This window comes from Lactuca virosa, chromosome 2 (genome assembly GCF_052849685.1).
Source record: "Lactuca virosa cultivar CGN04683 chromosome 2, Lactuca_virosa_CGN04683_v6, whole genome shotgun sequence".
Taxonomy (NCBI): Eukaryota; Viridiplantae; Streptophyta; class Magnoliopsida; order Asterales; family Asteraceae; genus Lactuca; species Lactuca virosa.
In genome coordinates, this window is record NC_136427.1 from 214,857,802 (window position 1) to 214,870,193 (window position 12,392).

A 12,392-nucleotide genomic window follows, 5' to 3' on the forward strand; every position below is an offset into this window, starting at 1 on the left:
AGCATTAGGGGCTTGTGCTTTGGGGCAGTCTCTTTTGAAGTGACCTGCGTCTCCACAGTTGTAGCAGGTCCGGGTTGCCCCCGTACTGGCGACTTGGTTGATTGGTTGAGCCGGCGCTTTACAGAAACGAGCAGTGTGCCCCTTCCTGTCGCAGTTGTTACAGTGCATCTCCCTACAAGCACCATTGTGGTGAAAGTTGCACTTGTTGCACTTAGGTAGTTTTCCCGCATATGGCTTCGGTGGTGCTGGAGTGGTAGCAGTAGTGGCAGCATTAGTGGCAGCATGGACAGCAACAATTTGTTGCTTCTTAGCGGGGTCCTGTGCTGGTTGGCTCTTCTTTTCGTTCTAGAACTTCCTTTTGTTGTTTCCCCCTTTTGATTTATCAGTGGTGGTGGTTGTAGTATTATGACCGGCTCGGTGGTCAACAAGTTGTTGTGCCAGCTCCCTGGCACTGTCAAAAGTAGTTGGCCTTGAAGCCAGGACACTACTTTGCACGTGGAGAGACAGTCCCCAAAGGTATCGCTCCACCTTTTTCTCCTCCGGAGTAACCATTGTTGGGCAGAGGAGAGCCAATTCATTGAATCGGGTGGTGTAGGTTTCAAGGTCAGAGCCCGTCATCCTGAGGTTCCAGAGTTCTTGTTCCAGCTTTTGAATTTCACCTCTCGGGCAGTACTCCTTCATCATCAACGTTTTTAGTTCTGCCCAGGTTATGGAGCTAGCCACTTCGAGAGTAAGTGACTTAACCCGACAGTTCCACCAAGTAAGGGCCCGGCCGGTGAAGGTTAAGGTTGCGAACTTAACTTTGCTCGCTTCGGGGCAGGAGCACACCTGAAAGACTACTTCGGTCTTTTCAAACCATTGCATCAACGTGATGACTCCCCCGCTTCCATTGAAGTTGTCGGGTTTGCCATTTGTGAAGTCCTTGTATGAACACTCTTTTGCACGCCACGTACTGTCTCCATGGATAGAGTGTGTAGCTCCCGATCCCGAACCACCAGCTCCGTTGGTCCCTATATGTGACATTGCGGCCGCTACGGCTGCTGTTACTGCAGCCTGGAACATCGCGGGATCAAACTGTGGAGGCGGCGGCGGAGGAGGTGTTGCTGTGTTGCTGGAAGGTCTTGGTCTTCTTCTTGGCGGCATGGTTCTGTCATAAGTCGTAAACCAATGTACTTTTAGTAAAAGTGTATTTATAGGGAGAGAAATCTTTTATACATAAAGTATATTATTACGTTGTTTTCCGGTATGTTTACGATACATACAATTTTATACTTTTTATTGACCCAATACATTGGGTTATGAGGTAAAATGAAAGTATAAAATATTTTTATTATAGTAACACAAAATACTCCTATAGTATTTGTAAATGTTTAGTTTTGAGTTCTTAAAGCATTTAGTTACTGTATAATATTCATCATACTTTTAATGAGAATTTATAAGTCCTTGTCTTACCCGTTCGGCTAACGACCCTCCACCGATCAAGGAAGCGGTGGGTGAGAGTGGACACCCATTAAGTTGCCATTTTATAGGCAACAACCTTATACCCCCCTTATAGACCGGCTTCGTGAATGAGGCGTACTAGCGGTAAGACGAGTTTGTTAGATTTGTTGTCCATCCTGACCATCCCCCGGTATATGCAAGTCAATTCCCGGACAGATATAGTTGATCAGGCTATATCCTTCCCAGACTTGATTTACATATACCAAGGCATACCCATAATGTACAACTCCTCTTCTTTTATTTTATGTTGTTGTAGTTATGACACTATGTGAGCATGTATGCATGTATTTATACTTTTTAATAAAAAGAATCATTTATTTTCTAAAAGTATATTTATTTGAAAAATGCACAAATCAGAGACTATTAGTCCCAATTGTGTTTATAGTTTGTATATCTTATGTGGTTTGATATACTTAATTCACTATAAACTGCGCTCTGATACCAATCTGTCACACCCCCAAACCAAGGATGGCGGAAACGTCCGGGGGTGGAGGACTTCATGTATAGTATCATAACAGCAATTGTAATAGTAATTCAAGCAAACACAACCAACATATATATAATTGAAAAAAAATTACATCATTGTATGAATTACATGTTTACGAATCAATTACAATATATTGATAAAATATGAAATAGTAGACGCCTTAGCGTCCCATCCTCAAAAGCACTTGATTACCTGTTTAATGATTTCCTGAGAATACAAGTTGTTTAAAAAAAATGTCAACACAAAGGTTGGTGAGTTCATAAACTTTTCGTTTGTAAAAGTAGTATTTGTGTTAGAAAAATCCAATATTTTCCTTAATGTGTAAATGTAGTCTTAAAACCCAAAGATCGAAATGTACAAGTAATTTGTCATATTTATAGTAAAACAATGCAAGTTTAAATCGACATAAACTCGTTAAATTTTAATGAAGTTCCCGTAAATTCCAATGTTTGTTAATACTTTATGTGAGTTTATTATAACCATACTATGACCAAGGTTGCCTAAAACGACGTTCTTCAGGCGTCGGAAATGTTATGACATTTGTCACCCCAGACCTATCGGTCTAACTGTTGCATGCAGTTTAGGTGTGGTTTGTCAAACCCAATATAGATCTATACACAAGTATCACGCTCTCCCTCAAGGAGACTCTGGTTACAATACAGGACTTACTGGTAATTTTAAGTAATTGTCTCACAAAGTTATTAACAGAATTTCGTGTTATGAAAACTTGGTACCGTATGACCATACCTTGCTTAATGAAAATATCCTTTGTATAAATGTACCCTTTTTAAATGTATGTGTTATGTAATGTATCATAAACTATACCTATTATAGTTTATCAACCAAGGGTAGTACGTGGTAATGTATGCAAACTATATTCAAAATAGTTTATTTAATGTTTGAATGTATCGATTGTACTTTGATTATAATCACTTGTTATTCTTTATATTTTATATGACCAAATCCATTTGTAAACTGATGTGTGTCTAAATATTAAGATAAAATGTCATATATTGCAGTAACATATAGTCACATAAAGATATACACCTTGCTCAACATGTTACAAGGTGAAATGAAATTAACAGCAACTTTTCGTTAAAAACAGTTTCTGTTACCGTTCTTAGAAAATTTATAGAAAAATCATCACAACTCTAAATCCAAATCCGCAAATTTTGAGAGTTTGGAATATGAGTCTAGTTTGTTCGTAAATTTTATCATGATTTTTAGTGATCTCTAACAGAGTTGAAAATGTTCATAATCACAGACTGGTCCGGGTTTGCCTCTGAAATGACAGGCAGTTTTGTAAAAATCACCATTAATTGTAGAAACATCATTTGGAGATGTGCAAGTAGTCATTTTAAAGCTAAGAGTTTGAACTACTTGCACCTGAAACAGTTTTGAAAACTAAAATTTTTAAGTTGACCAAAACAGTCCGTGATTAACGTCCATCTTTTCTGATGCAATCTGTTAGAAAAAGTTTAATTGTGTTCTTGATGATTTTACTTGTATTCCCCCCTTAAAACTTAAGAAAAACATGTAAATGTGTGGGTATGAACTCACCTTATGTGGTTTCAGTAGATGAAAGTGAGAGAGAGGAAGTGTTCAACTCAAGAACACTAAGAAGATGTCTTGATGATTCGAAAATCTAACACCGAATAAGATGGAACTTGTGTAAGATATGAATAATTTGAGTAGAATGGAGTTTAATAATTATGTGAATGATGAAGATACTTACTAATTGAAGAAAGAAATCCCTGGAGAAAGCCTTGAAGTTCTTGAAGTTAAGAGAAAAGATGAGAGAATTTTGGAGAGTGTTCTTGGTTGCTAAGTGTAGAATGAAAGAGTTTTTATGGAGAATGAGGAGAGAGGATCAATCCTCCAGCTCTTAGAACGTGGGAAGAGCTGGAGATTGGGTGTAAAGGTCCACTAAGGTGACAAGGAGTAGTGGGAAAGAGTGGATGATCATAGAGTGAGGTGGTGGTGGCTTGCTTTTGTCATAAAATAAGGAAAAGCAAATATTCCCTCAATAATTAGTCCAACCACCAATTCTTTTAACACATTTTTATAAAAACCCTGGAGATTTACATATTTTGGGGCCTTAGTTTATAAAATAAAGTTTTGGGTGAAAATCCACGTTAAAATAATGAAAAACGGAGTTAAAACGAAGCCGTAGTCGAAAAACCGGAAAAATTATGACACGCAAACATGCATGTCGTCTTCTTTTATGACAGGGGCTTCCTTGATACTCATTGCGTGTCATCAACACGCGAGTCGTAAGGTTACGACAGACAAATGTGTGTCGTCTTCCTTTATGACAGGGACTGCGGTCCTGAAGCTTCAGTTTTGGGTCCTTAAGCCTATTTTACCCGTTTTTACCCCGTTTCAAGTGGTTTTTGACCCAGTTAAGGGTCGGGATGGCCTGAATGATTACAAAAAAAATTAAAGGAACTTTTGAGAGAGATTTGGGAGAGATTCGGGAGAGATTTGGGAGAGATTTTAATAGAGAGAGGTTGAGTGAAAGAAATTGTGAGAGGTTTCGTTTGTGATCTTTTTGAGTGTCCGGCTTCGCAACGAAAGGTCCATAAACCCCGTTAAGCCATGATTTAGTGTCTTACACAATCCCGATGATTGTGCAATAGTGTTTTATCGCTTTGGTTTGTTGTTTAGCACTGTTAAGGTAAGGAAAATCAAACACATGAATTTTTCCAAATGAGGATTTCTCATTAAAATAGCGAATTGTATAGTGATTACATAACGTAAACCCTAGTATACAAGGGTTATTGGAGTTGACCGGTTTGACTTGTTGACTTTGAATTGACCGAAATTTGACGGTTGTCACACCATTGCCCATAGAGGGTTGGGATATTGATTTACCAGACAAATTTGCTGACCAGTGCGCCAAATCATTTCTGATTCAGCAGCAATAAGCAAATAAGTCAAATCAATAAGGGTCATGTCGTGGTCCATCATATAGTACTCTCTAACGAACTTACCATATGATTCGGGAAGTGACTGAAGAACCAAGTCAACAGCCAACTTTCTTTAAACATCGACACCCAACAATCCCAATTTATCAATATGTAACCTTTTATCCAAGATATGAGCACATATAGACTTTCCATTTTCGTGTCTTTTGCCAATAGGGCTTGAGTGACCTTGAACTTTCAAGTCTTGGAACATGTGGGTCAGGGAGAATTATTGGAGGAGGTGGAGGAAATGAAGCATGATTTCTATTTCCACAATACAATCGTGGAACATCATCTTCACGTGGAAAACTTTTTCCAATGGATTTAGGAAGACCATAGTTGTCAGACTTTGACATCTATAAAATGGGAGAAAATTAAAGTTAGTTGATTGAGTCCTTAATAAAACACCCAAATGAGATATTAAGGCTAGGATCCAACACAATATTCTACAATTTGGAAGAGGGATGCCGTAATCCAACTTGCAGAACATTTGAAGGTAAGTGAATGACGATTCACTAATTTTCCACCATGAAAAACGAAAAGGAGATTAAGTTTTAAATGTATTGAAAACTCCTAGATCTTTTGAGATTCATTGAACTTTTCAATGGCATGTTTGAATCTTGATATGCCCCTCGATTTGTGACTGGGATGCCGAGGATCAGAAAACAGGGTGTGAATAACCATGCAAACTTACATGGTGCCCCCAATGTTACAGTCACCTTTTCGATGTGCCGGTTAACCACACACGCTTCATCGAACTATGACAAACACCGAGTCACCCTTCGCTACCTTTGCTTAGAACCCATTTAGTGTGTCGGTTAACCACACACGCTCCACTAACGTCTCAACAAGGGTATAATGTGTAATTCCATGGAATTGCATCGATTTCACTTTTTCCTAAAGTAACTAAGATTGGGAATTTGGTAAAAACATTTAGTTACTTTATTCATTATACTTTTAATGAGGAGAGGGTTTGCCCTATCCTACCCGTTCGGCTAACGACCCTCCACCAATCAAGGAAGCGGTGGGTGAGAGTGGACACCCATTAAACGGCCATTTTATAGGCCATAACCTTATACCCCCCCTTATAGACCGGCTTCGTGAATGAGGCCTACTAACGGTAAGACTAGCAGTTTAAGTTATACATATAAAATATTAGACTTTTAATTATATATATATATATATATATATATATATATATATATATATATATATATATATATATATAGTATAAGGGTGTATTTTACACTTTTAAAATACTAGGTGGTTTTATTAACTTTCTCTTTTAATTAAACTTTTAATTAACTTAATAAAACCATAAGGGTGTAATTTGAACTATTTTGATTTAATAATTAGGGTTTAGGTCATTTTTGGTCACTTAACTTTTGGTTTTGTACTCATTTGGTCACTTAACTCTTTTTAAGTTTTAAAAGGTCATCAAACTTTTGGTTTTGTACTCATTTAGTCACTTAACTTTTGGTTTGGTCACATTTAGTCACGTAACTTTTAAAATTGTGCTCATTTAGTCACTAAACTTTTAAATTTTTTCAAAAGTTTAGTGAATAAATGAGCACAATTTTAAAAGTTAGGTGACTAAATGAGCACAAATCTAAAAGTTAAGTGACTAAATGTGACCAAACCAAAAGTTAAGTGACTAAATGAGCACAAAGTCAAAAGTTTGATGACCTTTTAAAACTTAAAAAGAGTTAAGTGACCAAATGAGCACAAAACCAAAAGTTAAGTGACCAAAAATGACCTAAACCCTAATAATTATTCAAAAATTAAACAATTAATTAAATTATTAAATCAAATAAGGATTACCAATTTAAATTAAATATATTAACTTAATTTAATCCTATATCCATGGATTTCGAAATTTAGGCAGAGATATCTTTAATTATCCAATTAAACAATTAACAAGATAATTACCAGAAATAACAACCTACTAACAGATTCCTTAGATTTCGAAATCTTCTGCTTGGAGTGGAAGGCAAGGCTTTCAAACTTGCCTAAAAATCAAAAACCCTAGGGTTAGGAAACCCTATATTTCGACTCCAAGGTGGCCAAAGGAAAGGGTTTGAAAACCCTTAGCGATTTTCGAAAAATAGGGTTCTTAAACCCTAATTTGCGAAAATTTAAAGGCCTTAGGGTTTAATAGCCATAAACCCTAATTTTGTCTAGTTCAATCAATTGTACCAAATCTAATTGAAAACAAAAACCATACGCTCTGATACCACTTATGAGTTTTGTACATAGCAAACAATCCTATGTGTGCACGCAACCCTAAGGTGAGGATCTATGTTTTCACTATTAGACATACAAGCATTGAACACAAAAACTAGAAACCCTAGGAGGCACATGTAATTTTCGAAATTAACATATAATCAGGGTTCGGATACATACCGTGATTGTTATATTGTAATAACAATCAAATCCTTGAAGATCTTGAACTTTGGTAGCAAGCGCCACAAGTGTCGCGCCTCTAATGGCTCACAAACAAACCTAGCAACCAAGGATTACTATGGAGAGAGAGAAGTAGAGTAGAATTTCGGCCCTTAGCCTTTCTTGGAGTGCCTTGGACGAAATCCAACCCTATAGGGGTTTATATAGGTGATAAGGAAGGTTTAGGATAAGGCAGGTGTATCTTAGATAACCCTAATCCCTTAACTTCCTCCCTAAGGCTTCCAAGGCTTCCAAGGTCGAGGCTCTGACCCAGTATGCGCAATGTACATTTGAGTACGCACGACGTACTGGTCTGCCAAGCCAAACTTAGCCCTATGTCTTAATCCCTTAATACCTTACATCAAAAGCTTAGATCCAGACCCCTAGAAACGTCCTAAGCCATAAAGTTGAAAACTTTATGCTTTTGCGTGCAAGGATAGGGCTCAAAACATGAATCAAGTCCATAAGGACACTTGGTTGGTGCCTAACACTTTCATGGTTGAGGCTTAACCATCAAGATCCAATTTTTATGACTCAAAACACCTCCAAGAGCTCAAAAGGACAGTTCATATGGTATGAAATTCCTTAACTCCAAGAATCCAAACTATGGGACCAAAAGATGACGTTTCCACCCTAAAACTAGATCTAAGCATGTAATGGTCAAGGTTTGAGCTTTATACCTTCAATGAGTCAGAAATGGTGCCAAACTTTTTGATCTACAAGTTCTTCGCACGTGCTTGCTTCTTTTCAAGCTTCCTTCTTCTTCAAAGGCTCAAAAGATCACCAAAAATCACTCAAGAATCTAACAAGTGCACTAAGGTGGCTTAAGGCTCGAGATTTGCACTTCAAGGGCAATGGAGGCTCAAAAGGTAAGGGAGTTTGGGGACTTAAGGTCCTTAAATAGGCTGCAAACCCTAAAAACTTGTGATTGCTTCAGACATGAGTATGTCATGCATACACCACGTACGACCAACGTACGTGGTTAATGATCTGTGACCAAGTTGTGGGTAGTACGCTAAGCATACTCAATGACTACGCCCCGCGTACTAACCACGAGACTAATATGAAAGGGATTTTACATTAGGGACTTAAAGGGAACTTACCAAAAACTTGGATGTTACACCCTAGACAAGAATAATATGTGTATACTTGTTTTCATATTGATCTTTTCAACCTTCGATAATTGATACCCAACAACATGTATTGTTTTTCTTTTCTTTTTATAGAAATTGGAATGACTCTCCCTAAGACGAGAAACTTTGTCGAATAACCCGCACTCAAGCAACTCGTTAAGTTACGACACCTTTCCTTCATTTCCGAAGAAACCAACCTAAAAGGTGATTTTGGTTTTAGGAGCCACACTAGGAGTAGGGTCAAAGAAGGCATGTGTGGTTAATATAATAATACTCGTCAACTAGCATGTGTAATTCTGGGTTTAATAAAGCTGATTTTGGATGTGGAAGGCCTGTGTAGTCATTTTATGGGAATTTTAGCACATATGTTCCTCTTTATGTCAATGTAATACTATTGATGGATACGAGAAATGGCGATGAGGTTGAAGCATGGGTAACTTTGAGCCAAGAAGAATGGACATACTCGAGCGTGACCCTGAGCTCCTCTTATATGCTTCTGTGGAGCCTAGTCCTTTACAAAGTTAATTCATTTATGGCCCTTTTTAATTTATGTATTTGCAAAACAATACCAATTTATCAAATATCACAACAAGAAATTGTCTGTTTTACGACGAGAATTAAGGTCAAACTTTCGGAGATGAATGCAATTTATCGTCTCAAAGTTTAATACTGTAACATCCATAAAAATTATGTCAATTTAAAACTTTTTAAAACATTCAAAAACCAATAATTATTTCAAATTGTTTTCAAAATAGTTTCATGTCAGAGTATCCCATAAATTAAATCAAAAAAACATAAGGAGGTGCACAATCACGCCTTCTCCTTCCCGCGATCGTCTCAAGCACCTGAAATAAAACTCAACAATTGTAAGCCTGAAGCTTAGTCAGTTCCCCCAAAACACCCGCACAACTAATAATACACATACAATAACAGCATACTATGGGTCCAATCAACCATCGGGTTGGAATGCCCCAGGCCGTCAACCATCGGGTTGGAATGCCAGCATACTATGGGTCTAATCATCCTCGGGATGGTATACCATCGGCCAACAACCATCGGGTTGGAATGCACCGGTCTGTTGGCTCTCGCACAAAGCAGATAAGCCTCAACCACCAATCAATCATGTGCACATATATTAAATAATCACATAACAGTCTACAGACAGACAAACCAATCTATAGATCACTAAGCATGGCAACATCGTATCTACTAGGATACCGATCTAACTGATCATAACCACATATAACATCCTATCTACCAGGATACTGATCTAACATATCACACTAACAATAAAGCAGGATAACAATCCAAAGGGCTGACCTTGGTGCCTTAGACCCTTGAGTATAGTGAGGAAAACTCACCTCACAATGTCGAACTGTACTGCAAAAGGTCAAACTCCCAAAACACAGCTCCAAACACCAACACCTACAACCATCATTTATCCGATTGCATAAATACCCAAATTACCAAAATACCCTCAAAAATCAAACTTGGTCAACCCTTGGTTAAAGTCAAAGTCAACTGTCAAGGTCAAAAGTCCATGTTCACCCAACTCGTCGAGTGTAGCTTACTGAATCGTCGAGTTCCTTCAGAACTCAAGAAATGGCGGAAACCCCAGTCGACTCACCAAGTTTCAAGACAAATCGTCGAGTCCATGCGGTGTCCAGAATGTCAGGAAAACCCTAACCAACTCGTCGAGTTATCTCACTAACTCGCCGAGTTCATGCAGAATTCAGAAAACGGGAAACCCTCATCCAACTCGTCGAGTTGACTATGCAATTCATCGAGTTCTTCCTGTGTTAATGTGTTTAGCTCTTTCCAGTTAATTCCAACGCCCCAAACTACAGATCTAGCTTCATGAAACTGAGATACCACGTAATGTTGCTAACTTTACGAGCATGCAAGGCCTCAAAGGAAGTAAAACACTAAAACCAGCCTTAGAAAGAGGTTTTGGACATGGAGGAGGGCCAAAGCTTCATAAAGCTTGCTGCTTTATGTCTATAAGGGCCTAGAGGAGTCCAGATCTGAAACCATGCCCTTCTGACAAGCTCAAATCCGAAAGTGACTCCATTTTGCACTAAAAATGACCATTTTCTTTCACAAGGGAAGTTCTAAGCAATGAGAAGTCAAGGTAATGACTTTTTACCTTCAAATGAAAGCCAAAACGATGTAGATGTTGGATCTACAAGCTCGTTCTCGTTCCAAGATTCCCAACCTTCAAGTTTCTTCGACAAATGCACCAAAAAACACACTTTTAACCTCACACACTCAAAATAGGGGTTGGATCGATTAGGGTTTGCTTCTGGGCGTCAAAAGGTGGTAAGGAGGCTGGAAAGAGGACTTAAGGTCCTTTAAATAGGGTGTAAACCCTAAAAATTAGGGTTTTCATTCACAACCTCTACTCATCGAGTTGGGGTCCTTCAACTCGTCGAGTAGGTTCTAGAATCCACGCGGCTTTAACCTTCTCTACACTACGAGTTGGGGCATCCAACTCGTCGAGTAGGTCTAAAAACATAAATATAAAGCATTAAAATTTATACCTGAGAGTCGGGATGCTACAATTCTCCCCCACTTGAACTAGACTTCGTCCTTGAAGTCTACTGCGGTGAACAACTCCGGATAATGCTCCCGCATCTCTGCCTCCCACTCCCAAGTCCACTCGGATCCCCTCCGATGCTCCCATTGTACCTTTACCAAAGGAACCTCCTTGTTCCGTAGAACCTTCACTTTCCTCTCTAGAATGGTCATTGGCCTCTCCACGTAATTCAAGCGCTCATCGACCTGAATATCGACTAATGACACCACAGCCTCCTCATCTAGTATGCACTTCCGCAGTTGCGAGACATGGAAAGTGTTGTGAATCTGACTAATCTCCTCCGGAAGATCCAGTCTATACGCCACTTTGCCAACCCTGGCAATGATCCTGAATGGCCCAATGTATCGGGGACCCAATTTCCCCTCTTCCTCAAGCGAATCACACCCTTCCACGGTGAGACCTTCAGGAGTACCATGTCACCAACCTTCAGTCCCTTTCATGTTCATCCCTTTTCAGTGGGATCTAAGGTCCCGAACTTCAGATCCAAACTCCCCTAGTGCATATACCATGTAAAGTTGCAAACTTTACGTGCACGCAAGGCCCTCCAAGGCTATAACATCAAAACTAAGCTTCCTACAAGGTTTTAGTGCATGGAAAGGGGCTAAGCTATACAAAGTGAGTAACTTTATGTCATTGGGGACCTAAAGAGGTCCAGATCTGGAACCATATCCTTGTGATAAGTCCAGATCCGAGTTTGACTCCATTTTGCACCAAAAATTGCCATTTACTTGCAAGAAAAGGGATCTAAGCAACAAGATATCAAGGTAACGACTTTATACCTCAAGATGATGGCCAATAGTAGATGTCAGATTTACTTCTTCTCTCCTTGCTCCTTCTTCTTCAAGCTCTAAAATCCTTCACAAATACACCAAAATTGTTCACAAAAGCTCTTTCTCTCACTCAAGAAGGTGCAAGGTCCAACTAGGGTTTTCTCTGGCTAATATGGTGATAAGGGAGGCCACAAGAGGCGGGTTATATTGTTTAAGTAGGGTGCAAACCCTAAAAATTAGGTTTTCTCTCTGTAGTGCCTACTCGTCGAGTCGGGGCCTTCCGACTCATCGAGTAGGATCTAGATCCCGCGTTCTCATAATAGTCTCTACTCGAAGAGTTGGAGCTCCCCAACTCGCCGAGTCCATGCACAAAACCCTAAGAAATAGATAAATTAAATAATACCTGGAACAGGTGTTACAAGTCTCCCCACTTGAACTAGACTTCGTCCTCGAAAAATGCTGGCCCAAACAAATCCGGGTAGTGGTCTCGCATCTCGT

At 39.0% G+C, this 12,392-nt stretch overlaps 1 long non-coding RNA gene across 1 annotated transcript; it reads right to left on the reverse strand.

Annotated features, from left to right (window-relative positions):
- Positions 1-591: 591 nt before the first annotated feature.
- LOC145156782 (uncharacterized) lies at positions 592-3,941 on the reverse strand. Its single transcript, XR_013736913.1, has 3 exons — positions 3,723-3,941; positions 3,548-3,632; positions 592-1,147 (listed from the first exon to the last, which is right to left on the reverse strand). It is a non-coding gene; the product is annotated as an uncharacterized LOC145156782 (long non-coding RNA).
- Between the last annotated feature and the right edge of the window lie 8,451 nt (positions 3,942-12,392).